A 16,858-nucleotide genomic window follows, 5' to 3' on the forward strand; every position below is an offset into this window, starting at 1 on the left:
TATCTTATTCCATAAATTACATAATTTATGATTATAATTTTTGACTCGGTAATTTTCTATTTATTTATATTATTCTCTTAAAAATAATTTTTTTTTGAAAATATTATTGCACTAAATTTTGAGTTACCAACAATAAATTTGTCTTATTTCTTTAACATACTAATTAATTTTTCTCTTCGTTATTTCCACGAGAGTTTAGGATTCTATTGAATTTATTTTTATTCATTTTATTTAACATCTATTTTCATTTATAATCTATTCTCATTGGTATTAAATTATATTTAATTTATTTCCTTACTATTAACACTATCAATTTAGTATTCTATTTAATTCATTCTTATTATTACTAATAACTATTTCTTTACGATTTAATTCATTCTCGTTACCATTAACCTCGTTTATTTAGCATTCAAATTAACTTACTTTTGTTATTGTAATCATCACTTCTTCACCATTCTGCCTAATTTAATTCCGTCACTTTGTTACAGATTTTCGATTTAGTGCCGAAACATAATAAACCATAATTACGATTCAACCCATAAAATATTCACAATCCTCTACTAAACTCTACCAATGAGTTTTACACATCCATTGTTAAACACGAACGGCATTCGACGGAACACGACGAAATAATAAATAACTATCCAGCCGTGTTTAGTAGCTATAAAAATGGAATTCGCTTGTTAGAAGTTAACAGCTTCTAGTAATTCGACGTTTTTACCGATATTCGTCGAGGTGTTCATAATCGTGGAAAGGTAGCAGTAAAAATGAAGGCTCGAATTCCTGCTGTGAGGGAACGAGTTGTCGTACATATACACTCTCACACGAAAGTATTTCAACGTTTACATTTTTCACTTTTAATGAGATAAATATTCACGTTAAACCAAAAATAATATGATGCCAATACATAAAAAGAGAGAAGCCTTGAAATTATATCAACGTACAATATTTATAGTAAATTTATTATAAACATCTAGCAACAGTAAGTCACAAAAGTATTTTAATGTATTCTATTATGTTAATTCGATACACTATTAATTGAAAAATACAGAATTTTGGTTGAGCATTTGTCTTTCGTTTCTCTGTCAACCTTATGATGGTTTTCTATTAAGTAACTAGCGCCACCATGGCTCGTATTTAGAACAAATGTATAAAAAGTGAGAATGTCATATATATTAATTATTTTCTGATTTTAGTGATATTTTTTTCTTGTTATACAGGGTGTTCTGTGTTTTCTTATCGAACAATGAGAATTTACCCTAAAAATCAAAAGAAGGGATAAATGTTGCAGAGTTACAAATAAATATTGTACACTTTTGTTGTAGAGTTATAAATAAATATCGTATGCATGGAAAAGGTACCATTTTTTTCTAAAATTTCTTGTTAAAGTACACAGAAAATTGATTTTATTTACCTAGTCTTCTCCACATGAAGAATTTATGCATAGAATTGAAAATACAGCGACTAATACTCAGTGAGACTCAAAATACACAGGACTTTCATAGTATAATGAAATCAACAATTTATTGATGGCAAACTTGCACCCTCAAACAGGACATTATTCCTTTCTATAAATTTTACTCGTTTGTGTAAAGGATGATAACACAAAACACTATCAAAAATGATAACACAGGTACCAAAGATTAAATCAAGAGATCTTTGGCTTCTTGCAAATGCTTTCTATATATTTTCATACACTGAACCCGAATCTAGGAGCAAGAACTGCTTATCACTTTACATTTATGAGATAAATAATTAAAAAATATGAATTTCTTAATAAAAATTTTTTGCTCGATATCTTTATTGACTGCTTCAAATTATACCAACCTCACTCTATAAAATCAAATTTCATTTATAATCAGGCGATTTTGTGTGTTTTTTTTTTTTGCTATATAGATTCGAAAATACAATACAAGCTCCCATATTCAAAATTCCATTTTCCGAATGTTCTATTATTCAAACAGCGTTTCGTGACAATATTTACAAACTGTAAACGTAAACATAATTTACCTCGTTCGACCGAATGTATCCTAAACAAAACAATTTAGTATGACTCTAACAGCGTGTACTATCAAGATGGGAACAAAGCGAAAACGTATAGTTTGAAATATGAAAATTAAATATGAAATAATATGACAAGGTGGAGATTCCATAAATACGATGATAGTAACGAGGATTTCGTAGAAATAAATTTAACAAAAGCTAAAATAACATACGAAAGCAATGCTGAGAATAACATCTCGTGTTAAAACATTCGAAGCATTCGAAATAGGATTTCGTTGGTTTGAGGCTCAAACAGAATATAATTCAACGCATTTACTTACATTTAAACACTTACGTGACTCACCAGCCAAAATATATGGTCATAAGCAGCCATATGTAAATAAACTGTGAATTTTGTTTTCTTTGCGGGAAAAATTTAAGTCTTCTTTCAAATCTACGAAGTCTCTCTTTGTTAAAAATATAAGTTCCTTTTCGAAGAAATAAAGTCTCTTTCAATTAAAAATTTAAGTTTAAGTTTAAATTTAAACAAACAATTAAATTTAAGTTTAAGTTAAGTTTAAATTTAAGTCTGCTTAAATAAATGAAATTTAATGTAAGAAAAATTTTGATTCTATTATCTAAATAATTTTGCCTCCATATTACTTATTTATTTATTTATTTATTTATGGGTTCATTCCCCATTGTATAAATTTTACTTATTTATTTATTTATTTACTTACAGGTTCATTCCCCATTGTGTAAATTTTATTTATTTATTTATTTATTTATGAGTTCATTCCCCATTGTGTAAATTTTATTTATTTATTTATTTACGTGTTCATTCCCCATTGTATAAATGTTATTTGTTTATTTATTCACGGGTTGAGTCTCCTTTATATAAATTCTATTTATTTATTTATTTATTTACGGATTAAGTCTTCTTTATATAAATTTTATTTGTTTACTCACAGGCTCATTTCTCTTTGTACATACTTATTATCGCGGATGGGAGACGTTCCACTGTGCTCGAAAAACAGTGAAAACCATACAGTGTGCTATCATTTTGTCGCGAACTGTAAATGCTCGAATACTTTCGTGTACGAGTGTATACACATTCGTTCCTTCCTCGACCGAATGGCGAATGCGGCGGTACAACAATAATAACGTTCTTCCGTTCAATTCAGTCTGGCTAAGAGAAATTTCACGATGGAAACCGGTTTCTTCGTGGGCTCCGTCTAAGACCGGAACAAGCAAAAAATTAATGAATAAAAGTGTGAATTTCTCGCAATTTATTCACTTGTTTGGCGCAGCGATACATAACCTATGCCTCTCATTCAAGCTGAATGCACGCTATTAAGACGCATTCGTTTTCCCTCTCTACGACAAACTGCGTTTAAGGCGAGTTCCTATGAGATCAAACGTATCGCTTTTTGCCATCGTAAATTAACCTTCTGCGAGGTCTGCACCGAGCCGAAGTTATCAGCGTTTTATCATCACGTGATGTTTCATTTATTCGATCCTGGAAATATCACAATTTATTTCCACTGAATATTACAAATCGCTTCGATTAGTAGTACAGTGTTGCAATGAAAGTATGTTTAATAATGTTTCTTGCGATATCCAGCTTTCTAAACGATGATTTTGCTTCGTTTTCCAATGATTTATTGCTAATATGTTTTATTAAATCGCAGCAACACGAAGATGAAAATATCCCGATTTTTTAACTTGTTTACTTATGTTGTTATTACTCATGTTGCTTATAGCATTGTGAGGTATATAGTCGCTTATAAAATATATTTAATTGATCGTTTAATTTGGCTTTTAAGATCGGTGTTTTAAATAAATGTATATTTTAAGTAAATAAATATATAATGACGACGATAAATATGTTACGTTGGACCAGAATATAGTTAACATGGGATTTTAAATTTGTATTTTTCTATGGTTAATATAGAGTTAAAAAGTTTTGTTTTTCATAGATGAAACAGAGTTTCAAATTATGTTGAGTGGAACATAGTTGATATACGATTCAAAATTTGAGGTGGAGTTGAAAATATAAGAGTAAATAGTTGTGGTAATGGTTACATAGATTTTTGAGTATATATGTGTTGATATAATAAAAAAGCGATGTCTCTAAGAAATGGATGAGTGGGACAAGTATGCATGGGATGCCAATATCTAATGGATTCAGGTTATCGTGATAAATGAGTAATATCCATTATCAACGAGCAGTAGATGTCTCATCAGAAAATTGTTCAAACACGTGTTTGAAAACAAAAAAATAGCTGTTAAATCTCAATATATGCATAATCTTCGCTAATTAGCTCCAAATCAGTTATCCTAGTCTGAACAATCAACGCATACATTCCACCAGAAAATTGACAGAACAAATTTTGAGAATGGGAAACGTCAGATCCTAGTATACAAGATCAATCTACAATTCAACTTCCAAACACTCGCCATATTCCAAACAACTAAGCACTCTGACTCCAACTTGATTCCCTTCAAGCACGCGAATCTAAATCAGTAATATTAGTATTTGATCAAAAAATGTTCATAGAGACTCGAGAAGATGTCCTTAGAACGTAGCACTCAAACAATTTTCTTATTCCAAATAGTCAAGTTCTCATATTGCTACAAACTTTGTTCAGACACGTTTTCTAAATCCATGTCCTATTCCTATTAGGAAATTGTTTATACTGATTTAAAAAATGTCTCATACTGATAGAAAACTATTCCTATAACTAGAACGATTCTCTCAAATTCTCTTCATCTTCTGAATTATATATCATCTCTGGTAATAATTAACATAGATTTTGAATACATATATATTGATATAATAAAGGAGCAATGTCTGTAAGAAAGGGATGAGTGGGACAAGTATGCATGGGATTCCAATATCTAATGGATTCAGGTTATTGTGATAAATGAGTATGCGTGCAATGATTGAGGTGTGCGTGAATTGTGTATGTCCGTGTAATGTATGAAAATAGAAAGAACAAACCAGAGAGATTGGGCATAGGTCAGTTGTAATTGAGTCGTAATAGAGAAAATAGGTATGAGCGCGTGATTGCGAGAAATTAATTAGATTTATATTTTACCATTTTTGTAATTAATTAAAGAATTGTTCTTATTGTTATTGATATTTCATCCGCCACTAATAATAATCTGTGTGTTTGAATACCTTTTTGATTGATTGTAGATAAAGACATTTTAAGTTATTATGAACATACTTCTTGTTGTAAACGATATTTATTATTTTTCTTACGGTTCGTAGTCTTGAACTTTAAGCCAATTTGCATTTGAATAAAGTACACAAGTATGGATGTATTTTTTTATCGTATTGTTGCAAGACTTAAACAAAAAGGTTTGTTTATGATACATTTTATCACTGTTGTGTGTATCGTGTGTGGACAGAAGTTATATAGCAGATAAAGGATTTAATCGTCTTGTGTGCTAATAATAATAATACTGCTCAAAGATAAAGAATTGATTTCTTATCGCTTCTTTAAATAATCGCCTTTATATCTATATTTGCTGAAACACATTTATTGATTATTTGAGTTACTAATTATAATAATTAAGGTAATACTATAGTTAATATAATATTAATATTACTGTAAGTAATTATATATAAATTATATATATTACTCAATAAAGTATATTTTCATTCTGAAGAACCAAGAAATAATAAAAAAGTGATCTGAAAATAACCAAAAAGTAATTGAAAAGTAATTAAAGTTTAATCAAGAAATAATTGAAAAGTAACTAAAAAGTAATAAAACAGTAACTGAAAAATAGTTGGAAAATAATCAACACAGTAAATATACAAAATTTCATTTTATCTTGTTAAGTTAAGTTAGGTTAGGTTACCCTGTTCGTGTCGAAATACATAAAGGTTATAATTTGCGATTTATACTGTTATGAAATATCAACGAAGTAGCACGTAATCCATTACACAGCCACTGTCGACACTTAGAGCAAAGGAAAATACAGCCTTCTGCAGTTTTCGCTATTGTGCATACATTACAGTGTGCGCGGTAACTACTGTCTTTATGTGTGTACATTCTAAGTACAATACTCGTGGTTACTCAGGGGAGCCTATTATTAATGCTCCTTGAAAGCCGGCGGCGTGTGGAATTTTTCATCTTCTTAAAAATTAATTGCTCCATGGTGGTATTGGAATAGTACGTGTTCGATGATAAATTACCTCGTGAAAGATTTATTAGCGATTAGTCAACCATACTCGGCCATTCACAAGAAAACAGATTTGTGCAAGCAGCATTAAGAATTATGGAATTTATATAAATCTCAGTTAATTTACGATATAATAAAGTATCTTTTCAATAAGGGAGAAAGTTTCAATGGAAACGTGTAAAATCATGTTGTTAACTATGGAAATCTTTTATAATCGATACTTCAATCGATATACGTATGTGTTCGTTTCACACCAAGAATAGAATTTATGAGACATAGAAAATAAATACTGAATTATGAGTGTGTCGAAATGTATATTATGAGATGAAATATACGTAACTATCGAAGGATAAGGAATTCAAAGATAAATTAAATTTGAAAATAAATTAGAGAATAGATATCAATCAGTTCTGTATGATTTTGGAAAAATATTAATTTTATATATTCTGTGCGTTGAATATTGCTTCTATCTTGTATATAAAATAATGTTTAAATTTAAAATGGTATATATATCGACATATTTAAATGTCGCAAATGTTTCCTTAACAGTTTATTTGTTATATCGTATGATATTAATTAACAAACAAATTAATTAACTAACAAAATTAAATTACATGAATTTAGTAACAATAATTTATTAAAGACACTTTAAAATCATGCAAGTGTCATTCATATGTAAATTAATAGTTTATTTTTTAATAAATATTTTTTATTTTATGTACGAAGATACGTAGAAGATTCGAGGCTCTCTCTTAGTAAATACAATTTTGTTTACATACGTGTCATCACGCGATTTAAACTCTCTCCGGTTCAAGTATAGAGACGATTAGTATTAATTTATATTATAGTATATTTATATTATCATACTGTTGCAACTACACTTTTACTTTATATTGTAATTTATCGAGAATGTGATAGAAAATATAATATATAAAATAAAATGTATTATTATAAAATATAATATAATATTCTTTTATATTGTAACATTCTTCGATTAAAGTTGTTTGTACAAAATGGAAATCTATTTTATTAGTGTATAACAATAAATTTTATGAGTAATTAATAAAATACTATATAATACATAATTTCATTCATATATCTATAATCAAATTTGTTGTATAAAGCTTAAATAAAGTTATATATGATCAAATATTTTATGAATAAGAAACGAAATAATATGTAATAAACTATTATATAACAGAATATTTCATTCATATATAATAAGACTTTTGTATACATTCTCATTAAAATATTATTTTATTTGCAATAAATGACAATTTACTGTGTAATAATGTATAATGAAATATTATATAATAGAATACTTTAATAATTAATAATAAATATTGATATATAATAAAACATTGCTTAATGAAATATATTTCACTATTGATATATACGAACCTAAATAACGTCTATCATAGTTATAGCTAAATAATTGTTTCTTGTTACAATGAATCTACTATTTATTTAATCAAAAATTGATTTAGAAACCTACACAAATTTTTTGGTTACTAAGTAATAGAAAATTTTTAAAATTTGTGTAACATTGAAATAATTGCAATAACAGTAATATTACTACTATTACAGAAGTACGTGGTAATATTTGATGCCTGTTCACGCAGAATTCCAAGCAAATATTGAACCCAGGTCGTACGTTACATAAATTCCAGCAGGCGATATTCCAAATATTTATCGAAGCTGTTCGATTGTCACGACGAATTCACCTGTAGCTCGTCTATTCCACGAAATATCATCGTGTATCGTGAATTTCACGTTTCAATGGAACACTTCGATCACTCTACCTCTTCTAACCCCATCAGCGTACCAATTTGCATCTGTTCGATCATTATACTCGCGTAAACCAAACCTAGTTACCTTCGATAATCGATAGTTGGTACGCATACAAATTAATATCGAAATATTGCATGTGGAATCGAAATTGCTGCTCTAGAGCACACATCTGGCTGACCAATACCACATATCAACATTGCTCTGGCGTTGATTGCTAACAATTTATGGTATGCGACAAAACACTTGCGTACTTTTATATTTTCAGAATTTTTCCAGTAACTTTAAAGCAATGTGTATAAAACAAAATCATATAATTTTATAATGGAAGGTTAATATCGTATGATTCTGTTGTGTCAAATTGATTGTTACAAAAATTATTAAATTTGAATTTATAAGGTAGGAGGGTCAATACTGTGAGATGCTGTTATCAAAAATATGGGAAAAATATTACTATCTTCGGAATATTTAATATTTTTGTAAATATAATAAAATTTGATATTTTTAAAGCCATCACTTTCTAAACCTGATAGCCAATTTCTGATAGGTGAAAATACATACAATTTTTCCATTTTCAAACAAACAAATATCGTTGATTTATTTTTGATAAATGGTGTTATAGTATTGCTGTACTGATTATTTTCATAAACAAAATCTGAAGAAAAATATGTAAACTGTGATTAATCTTCTTCCATTATTATTAATGGAGGGTTCCTTACAATTGGTTCCATGATAGTTACCATAATGTATGCGTTTGATTCATTGTAGTTAATCTTCTTTCATATAGACAACCTTAGTTAGAATCCTTTTCTATTATTAAGAAATTTATACTGGTGAGTATGTAAAATTTGCATGTATTTCATTATTTTCAAGAAACGCTGAAAATGTTCGCGTCTGCTATCATTTTGTCTACTACTCTATAAATTCTATACTAAATGTATACTGTATGACAAAATTTGTGCCAAAAATATTAGAATCTCATTATTAGTTTTTGGAAGAAATCAAAATATTTTTATAATTCTTTGTGTGAGATTGAAATTGAGAAAATGTTACAAAAGTTTCTGACGATGATAATGTAGAATTTGCAGATAATCGTATAAATGTTAGGATAATTTTACAATAGTTTGGGAAATGCAAGACTGATCTTTGTATCTTTTTATATAGAAAAAAAGTGAAACAAGACGAAGACAGGAAAATGCTATCGATAATAACGTTGTAAGAGCTGTTACTGAAATTAATCCACGACGTGTAGCAAGAAAAACAGCATTTCAAATGAAAATAAGGTTTCTATCATTATTCATCACATAGTTCAGATAGGAAAGTTAAGAGGAATAGGCAAAATGATAAATGGAAGAATAAGTGATATACAGAATGGGGATAATCACTTGGCTATTTGAAAGAAATAAACTACTGGTCTTGTACAGGACGTCAGAGAAAGGATTAATCGGTCAGAATTTCGTATTTATGTAAGGTAACGATCCAGAACAAACAGAAAAACTGTGTAAAAATTGCTCGTGAGAGTTATGGGAAAATAACGTGCTGACAATTATGTGTTCTCTACAATCCCCTGATCAATGTCTCCATAAGTATACTTCTGGTGAATTAGATACAAAAATTCTAGAAAGTCTGTCAAAAAATTAAATTTGCTTTATAAAATTTGTATGGAATGTATGAAACCAAATAACGAATATAACAAAGATTAAAGACAACATAAAAATTGTAAATATAATAATTAATCGTCAGAAACAGAAAGTATATGCATATAAAAGAAGACCTTATCCTATTTTTAATAATATTTAATTTTATTGCAATTATTTATACATTTTACACTTTTATTTCTATTCCTATTAAATTTTTGTTACTATTATTTATTAAATTTTCATTATCATATTTATCAAACATTTATTCCCATTTTTATTAAATTTTTATTACCACATTTATTACATTTTTGCTACCACTCTCAGTAAACTGTTATTATTATTTTTCTTTTTATTATTATTAAATTTGCCGAATTTTTCGCAACTTCTCGATATATATAACAGTACTATACATATATCTATCTGTTGCGGAAACTCGAATTTCCTCATGCCACTGTCCAGTTTCACCATCAATAGCCAGATACAATAACAGCAGATACATATTTATGCGTATAGATTGCCTGAAATAGATCCACGGACGTGGGAGGAGCAAAATCGGATGAAGCAGGATTGTGTCGAATCACATCGAATGTGGGTTACGTACAGACAGCTCGAACACTTCTACTTCCTTTCCCGCCTCAAGACTTTCTTTGCATGCACCAGGTAAAAGTGTATCCGCTGTTGGGATACGATGGCCATCGTGCGTGGCCACTTTGTTTTGCAATTCTTATTCAAATCGCCGTCAGGCTGAAACTGCCTGACGCGTGATTCGTGCTTATCGGCACGATGGGCTTATCTGTCTGTAAGATCCACCAAATCCGTCCACGATTCACGAAATTTCCATTCGAGGGAATTTTTAATCAACTGCCAACGATTCCAGTTGTTCGTCAATTGTTAAATTCATGGTCACGCGGGACAGTACATATTAAAACTTTCACGAGTATGGTCTTTCATGTACGGGCGAAAAATTGGTGAAAAGAATATTGTGCAAGCAATATGACATACATAATGAGTGGGAAATTCCAAAATTATACGAGTAAAATTAGAAAATAATTCAAGAATATATACGATATTTACGGTAGGTATTTATTGGAGATATGAGCCGTGGTGGCGCTAGTGAGTTAAGTGAAAGATCGTCTTAAGACTGCAGAAACGATTATTCACGAGAGGGTTAATATCTTACAAGCTATCTTGATCTTCAGCATTCAGTGTATGGATATATCAATAATTTTATCGATAATTACACCCTTAGTGCACACTTTCAAAATTAAATGAAATACTTAAGAATTTAAGAGAAGAACAAGGAGGAATCATCCATTTTGATATACTGCAGAACCAGTGTAGGAGAGATTGAGTGCCCAAGTTGAGTATTGGATTATAAAAGCTGTAGGTACGTGTACATTTACTGTCAGAAGTAAGGAAAGAAAGTATTGATTTGCGAATTCTTGTGTATTTTACATCCAGGTCGAGCAGTTATGGTCTCCTCTATACTACAAACAAATTTGACATGATCGAAGAAGAGATTCCAACCACAGACCACGACTTATTTTCCACATTTCTGAAAAATATAATTATATTATTTTTATATTGCTTTTCACAGAAAGCATAAAAATTGGTAGCTGTTACACATGTATTAATTATAATTGTCTAATTTATGGTGTATTTCATTGTTTAGTTCTGCTTTTATTATTATTTGGTATGAGACAATGTGGAAGGTTTAGTTTTAGAATATTTACAATTAGATGACTGAAAGATTTCTATATTAATCTATATTAATCTCGGAATTTAATTTCTCAAAGCTGGGTACTGATCTTTAGGTACTCACTTATATGATTGACATGGATGAAACAACGCGTGGATCTTGGATTAGGCTCCTGTTAATGGTCTCCATCTTTGGTGTCCACGTGAATCTGTCATCTCGGTGATGACTTCACTTTTTGTCCGAAAATGTGGAGAACACGTAAAGGAAGTCGTGGATGTGAATCTGTCGAGGTCATCAAGAGTCGTACAAATTAGGATGAATGGTCGTAGGGAGTACTGTATTATGAAATTTTATCCAACTCGAGAATTGGGTAATGGCGCCAAATTAATATAAATTAAATACCTTAAATTTTATTAGATATATAATTATTTCCACTTAAATTTTATTTTAATATATGTATAATTGTTCATTAATATCAATTAATCTCCTTTTAATATTATTAAGTTAAGTTAATCTCTATGGCCAACCCTCCAGTAACACAGTTTCTAAGTAATATGATACAAAAATTATAACAAACCGTGTTTCAAGAATGTCGAGTATATTGTGTACGTATTAATATGGATTATTCTGTACGTTTGTGTAAGATAGTTTCAATGAAATGGTAACTGCACTTGTTATTCAGAATCGAGTTTATAAGTGGAATGTTGTGTTGGATTAATATTTAGTTGACTGACAATTTTGGTGTATTTTTCTGAATTTATTTCTTCATAAGTAACTATAAGAAATAAACTGCATTTCTTTATAAGTAATTGCAACAAGTAAACTATATTTCATTTTAAATAACATTAAGAAATATACTATGTTCCTTTACATGTAATTATAAAGAATAAACTGTATTTCTTTATATGCAACTGCAAGGAATATATTGTGTTTCTTTATAAATAACTATAATATAATAATATAAACTGTATTTTATTACATATAATTATAATGAAAGATATTACTTTATATATAACTATTAAAAATTAATCTATACTTCACTATAAGTAACTGTAAAATTTAAATGACGTCGTTGCTAGTAAATTAGCAAAGAACTTTGACTTGGGTAGCCTGGCTATAAAATTCCTAGCTTCGCACCTACTTTGATAAGAACGATCGGTGTGACTAGACTCAAGGGAAGTGGTTTTTGTGCCGACAAATTGTTCAGGTGTCGAGCGAAGGGTTTCCGATATGACTATCGCTATCGAAGGTGCCGACACCATGCCTGGGTAATTCCCACAGTCTACAGAACTGCTGGATTTCTACGTGTCCGCTTAGTTCGAACAATTCTACATAACATGAACAGTATTTAAAGTTTTCCTAACAGTTTTTCTGAGAAAGTTCTTTTCCATAAAATAATTAACAGTCTATAAGACTATATATAGTTCTGGGAAGAAATTTGTTTTCTTCTATATCATATTAACACTAGGATTACTAAGTTGTAGTATATACTTAAATGTAATATGCATCAATTATAATAAATTAAACTTTCCAATGAAAATAAATTAATTAATTAGAAACATGTAAATAAATGAACGAATAAATAAGTAAATAAACAAATTAATAAATAAGCAAATAAATGAATGTTGGAATGAATGAATAAACAATTAAATAATTAAATGAACGAATGTTTAAAAAGTTACATAATTAAATAAATGAATGAACGAATAAATAAATAAATAAATAATAAATAATTAATAATTAAATAATTATAATAATAATTAATAGTTAAATAATTAATAATGTGCAATTTTCAAAATTCAATTATAAATATTTCTCGTATTCATACTCATTCAATTTCCCAATCTTCGTACTCTTACATCTATGACTACAATATTAATTAGTTTATCATAGTAAACATCATAAATAAACTAAATTGAACTACTTACATTATTAATAATTTATTAATAAATTACTATCAATTAAATACACAACTAAATTAATACCATATAACTATACACAACTATCCCTACGTTGCAATAATACATAACTAGCTTCACGTCGAATCTCATTGGTTCTGCTGAAGGTGCGTTACAATGTAAAGACAACAACGCCATCCTACGGGTCATAGAATAAGAATTTTTTTCAAACAAATGACTGCGACGGGGGCAACGTTCAGTCCGCGTGGATTCCCTGTCTAGTAGGTACTAAGCGCTGCACTGTGTCACGTAAAAGCATATTTCCTGTACAAATACTCAACAGGTTAGAAAAAATATTTGCCGAAATTTACGATATCGTGTTTCAAATAATCTTGCTAGTTTGGGAAAGTGAACTGCTGCTAGTTTGAGAGGTGAATCTTATATAAGTGATCAGCTAAAACGAAGCACATCGTACCTATCACGTGTTTCACTTAATTAACAATTCTGCACACGTAAAACCGCTCACGACTCACATCACTCGAATTATCGAATTCATTGCATTCTTGTCGTGTGTTACTTCGTATTCCATCAACGTCTGAAGTGCTTGAAAAGTAAACCTATTTTATTTTGTCACACCACCACTAAGAAAGTAATCTGCACGTCGGTAATCAACGTTTCGTAGATATTTTCTTTACTAGCACAGCTTCGTGACTCGTGTTCATTTGCTATAACCTTTCTTGAGAATTTTAATCTCGTGTAATAGGTTAAATAAAATTCGTTTTATTTGTTGTGGCATATACCGATAATGTTTCTCTATTTATAAATAATTTTATAATTAATACGAAATCGTGAATATTTATGAATTAAAAATGTGCTAAATTATGGAAATAAAATATATAGTGTGTGAAATATCAATTTACGTAGTGTGTTATAAATTGATACCATTTAAATTTAAACAATGAGAAACCAAAAATACAAATAATTTATTATAATTATTTAAAAGTGTCATATAATTTTATGAAAATTAACTTAGGATTTGTATATAACAACGGTTAATTAATAATAGCGAGTCTTGCTAATATGGTAATAATGACATTTTGCTATACTATTTTTCATTGATTCATTGGTGTATTACGTCAATGGGTAGGACACGTAATTAAATTTAGTCTACGTGAATTTAATAGTCGAATCACATCCAGTAACAGTAATTTGACGAAATAATATTTTTTAGCTTAATTAATGAATGATTAAATTATAGACTAATAAATTATTAATTTCGGAGAATTAATCATTTTTGGCTGTAAGTAATTTTACATTACAATTACACTTCACTTATTTTTTTTTTTAAGTAAACGTATGTAACTAACCTCCAAAGATTTTTAATAATAAAATTAAATGTGTAATAATACAACATTGTGTACATTACGTACCAAAAAGTATTCACCAATGTCCAAATTTTAAAATTGAAGAATTTTGCTACATTACCGATCAAGTTATAGCAAGATAGTTAAGAAATTCACCGCTAGGTGGCAAAACTAATCTTTTGTTTCATACCGTTACCAGAATCTATTATGACACTAACATTTTCACAAATGACGCATTATTTATCGCAATATTATTTCACGGTATATTTATTTCTTACAAAAATCAAAATTAGTATTTGACAATTCACTAATTCTGAAATGTAAAATGTTAAAAAATAATTTTTCTTAACAACATAATATACGTTAAATATATATATATTTTAATCATGTATAGCCAGTGTCAAATGTCATTATAATATTTATAAATTTATATAATGTTTTTAAAGATATACATTTCATTACTTGAAACTTTCGTGTATTTCGTTAAATTTTTCTCTGGTATGTACAAATTCCAAACACAGTTAGCGTTTGTTTAATTGTATTCAATATTATTATTTTTCAATATTAAATATTGTTAATAAGAATAATTTAGAATATATATTGCATAAGCTGCGGTGTCCGAGTGGTTAAGGAGTTGGACTCGAAATCCAATGGGAATTGTTCCCGCATAGGTTCGAATCCTATCCGCAGCGATTTCTTTTTTTTAACTCCCTTTTTTGGTTTACCTATTACTCAATATTGCTTAAAATATATCATTGACAAACAATACATAAGAGAGTATTAACCTCTCCATAACTCTATGTCACTTGAAAATTGCCCTAACTATCTAAATATAGCTATAATATGCAAATTTTGATTGACTGTGAGTGTCGGAGCAATAAATCGTGGACAGTTATCATTTTATTATTTCAATTGAACACATATGTTCTTGTTGTAATATACTTATACGTTGTATATACTTGTTCCTGATTTCCATGTAACAGTCGAATTACCTTTGTATAAAAAATAATTACAAAATTGTGTGAAATGATACAATAATTTAGGTGTAAGAAATGAAGCAAATAAAACGAAACACGATTATATTTAATAATTTAAATACCACCAAATATAATGTCTTTCTTTATAGTAACTTAAATTACATCCATGAAGTAGGGCTGCACGTCTGCACGTGTTTAGTCTATCCTACCCTTTGAAATTGTTGACTCAGGCCACTGATAAGCTAAGTGTGCACACTTAACTACGTGTCTACTCAACTGATCTTGCTATGAACTGATACTCCTCACGCACGTGCCAGCTCGATACATGTACACCTATATACTTTCTATGATACATACATTACATAAAATCTAATCTGAAGCAGTTATCATCAATAGATTATAACTAACAACTTCATAGGACCTATTAATTCTTGAAATACCGTGTGCTGTGCTTTGCTCTGAGCTATCAAGAGCTGATCCTTCGAGCTGGATCAGCTCTTGATAGCTCAGAGCAAAGCACAGCACACTCGCGAGCACAAGATATAAAGTCGAAAGTAGGAACGCGGGTATGGGAATCAGGAAATAGCTTATTTCGCGATTGCGCAATCGAGCCCCCTCACCTCGACAAGGTATAAGCACTTGAGGAGGGCACGGGGGTTCAATCACAGGAAAACAATCGCACTAAATCACTGAATAGCGTTCCAGTCGTGTCGGTTCGCGGCACTCACCCGGTACGAAAATGGTTATCACGGGCGACACTCGTCGAACGCGATAACATACCGTTTCGGCGATATTATTACCCATCAGGAAATACCATTTGCCCAGGGGTACCCTATATTACAGGTGAAACAAGATGGCACTTTGAAGCTTGGCCATCATATAGACCAAGTACCTGGAACATGGGACAATAATTCAGTTCGTTTCTCCATTTGTAACTTCTACCCTTGTACCTCAAATTCGGAAACTCCGTCCAATAGCGAAATGTATAGCCCTAACAAGGGTATATATAAATGCTAGATCTAGTAGCACGCGAAGCACGTAAAAATACAGAATATCAAGATAACGATACTAATTGTCGCCAAGCAAGAATGGCCTGGTGACGATATACAGGACCCAATTATCTTAACCTTTAGTCCAATGTAAAAGATTTTGAGGTAGCTCCCGGTCAAAGCCTTAACTAATTTCAATAAAAAGGAATAAAGAAGAATAGACAATAGCTGTTCGACGTTACCTGTGTGCAAAACAGGCGTGGATTTCTTCCATGAGAACAGTAGACAGAGTCGTAACTAACAACATAATAGCCCAAAAGAGG

The 16,858-nt window shown here is 29.7% G+C and overlaps 1 non-coding gene across 1 annotated transcript; it reads left to right on the plus strand.

The window, feature by feature from the left end:
• The first annotated feature begins 15,177 nt into the window (after nucleotides 1-15,177).
• TRNAS-CGA (transfer RNA serine (anticodon CGA)) lies at nucleotides 15,178-15,261 on the plus strand. Its single transcript has one exon. It is a non-coding gene; the product is annotated as a tRNA-Ser (tRNA).
• Nucleotides 15,262-16,858: the final 1,597 nt, after the last annotated feature.

Source organism: Eufriesea mexicana, unplaced genomic scaffold (genome assembly GCF_001483705.2).
Source record: "Eufriesea mexicana isolate 0111107269 unplaced genomic scaffold, ASM148370v2 scaffold2716, whole genome shotgun sequence".
In the NCBI taxonomy this organism is placed as follows: Eukaryota; Metazoa; Arthropoda; class Insecta; order Hymenoptera; family Apidae; genus Eufriesea; species Eufriesea mexicana.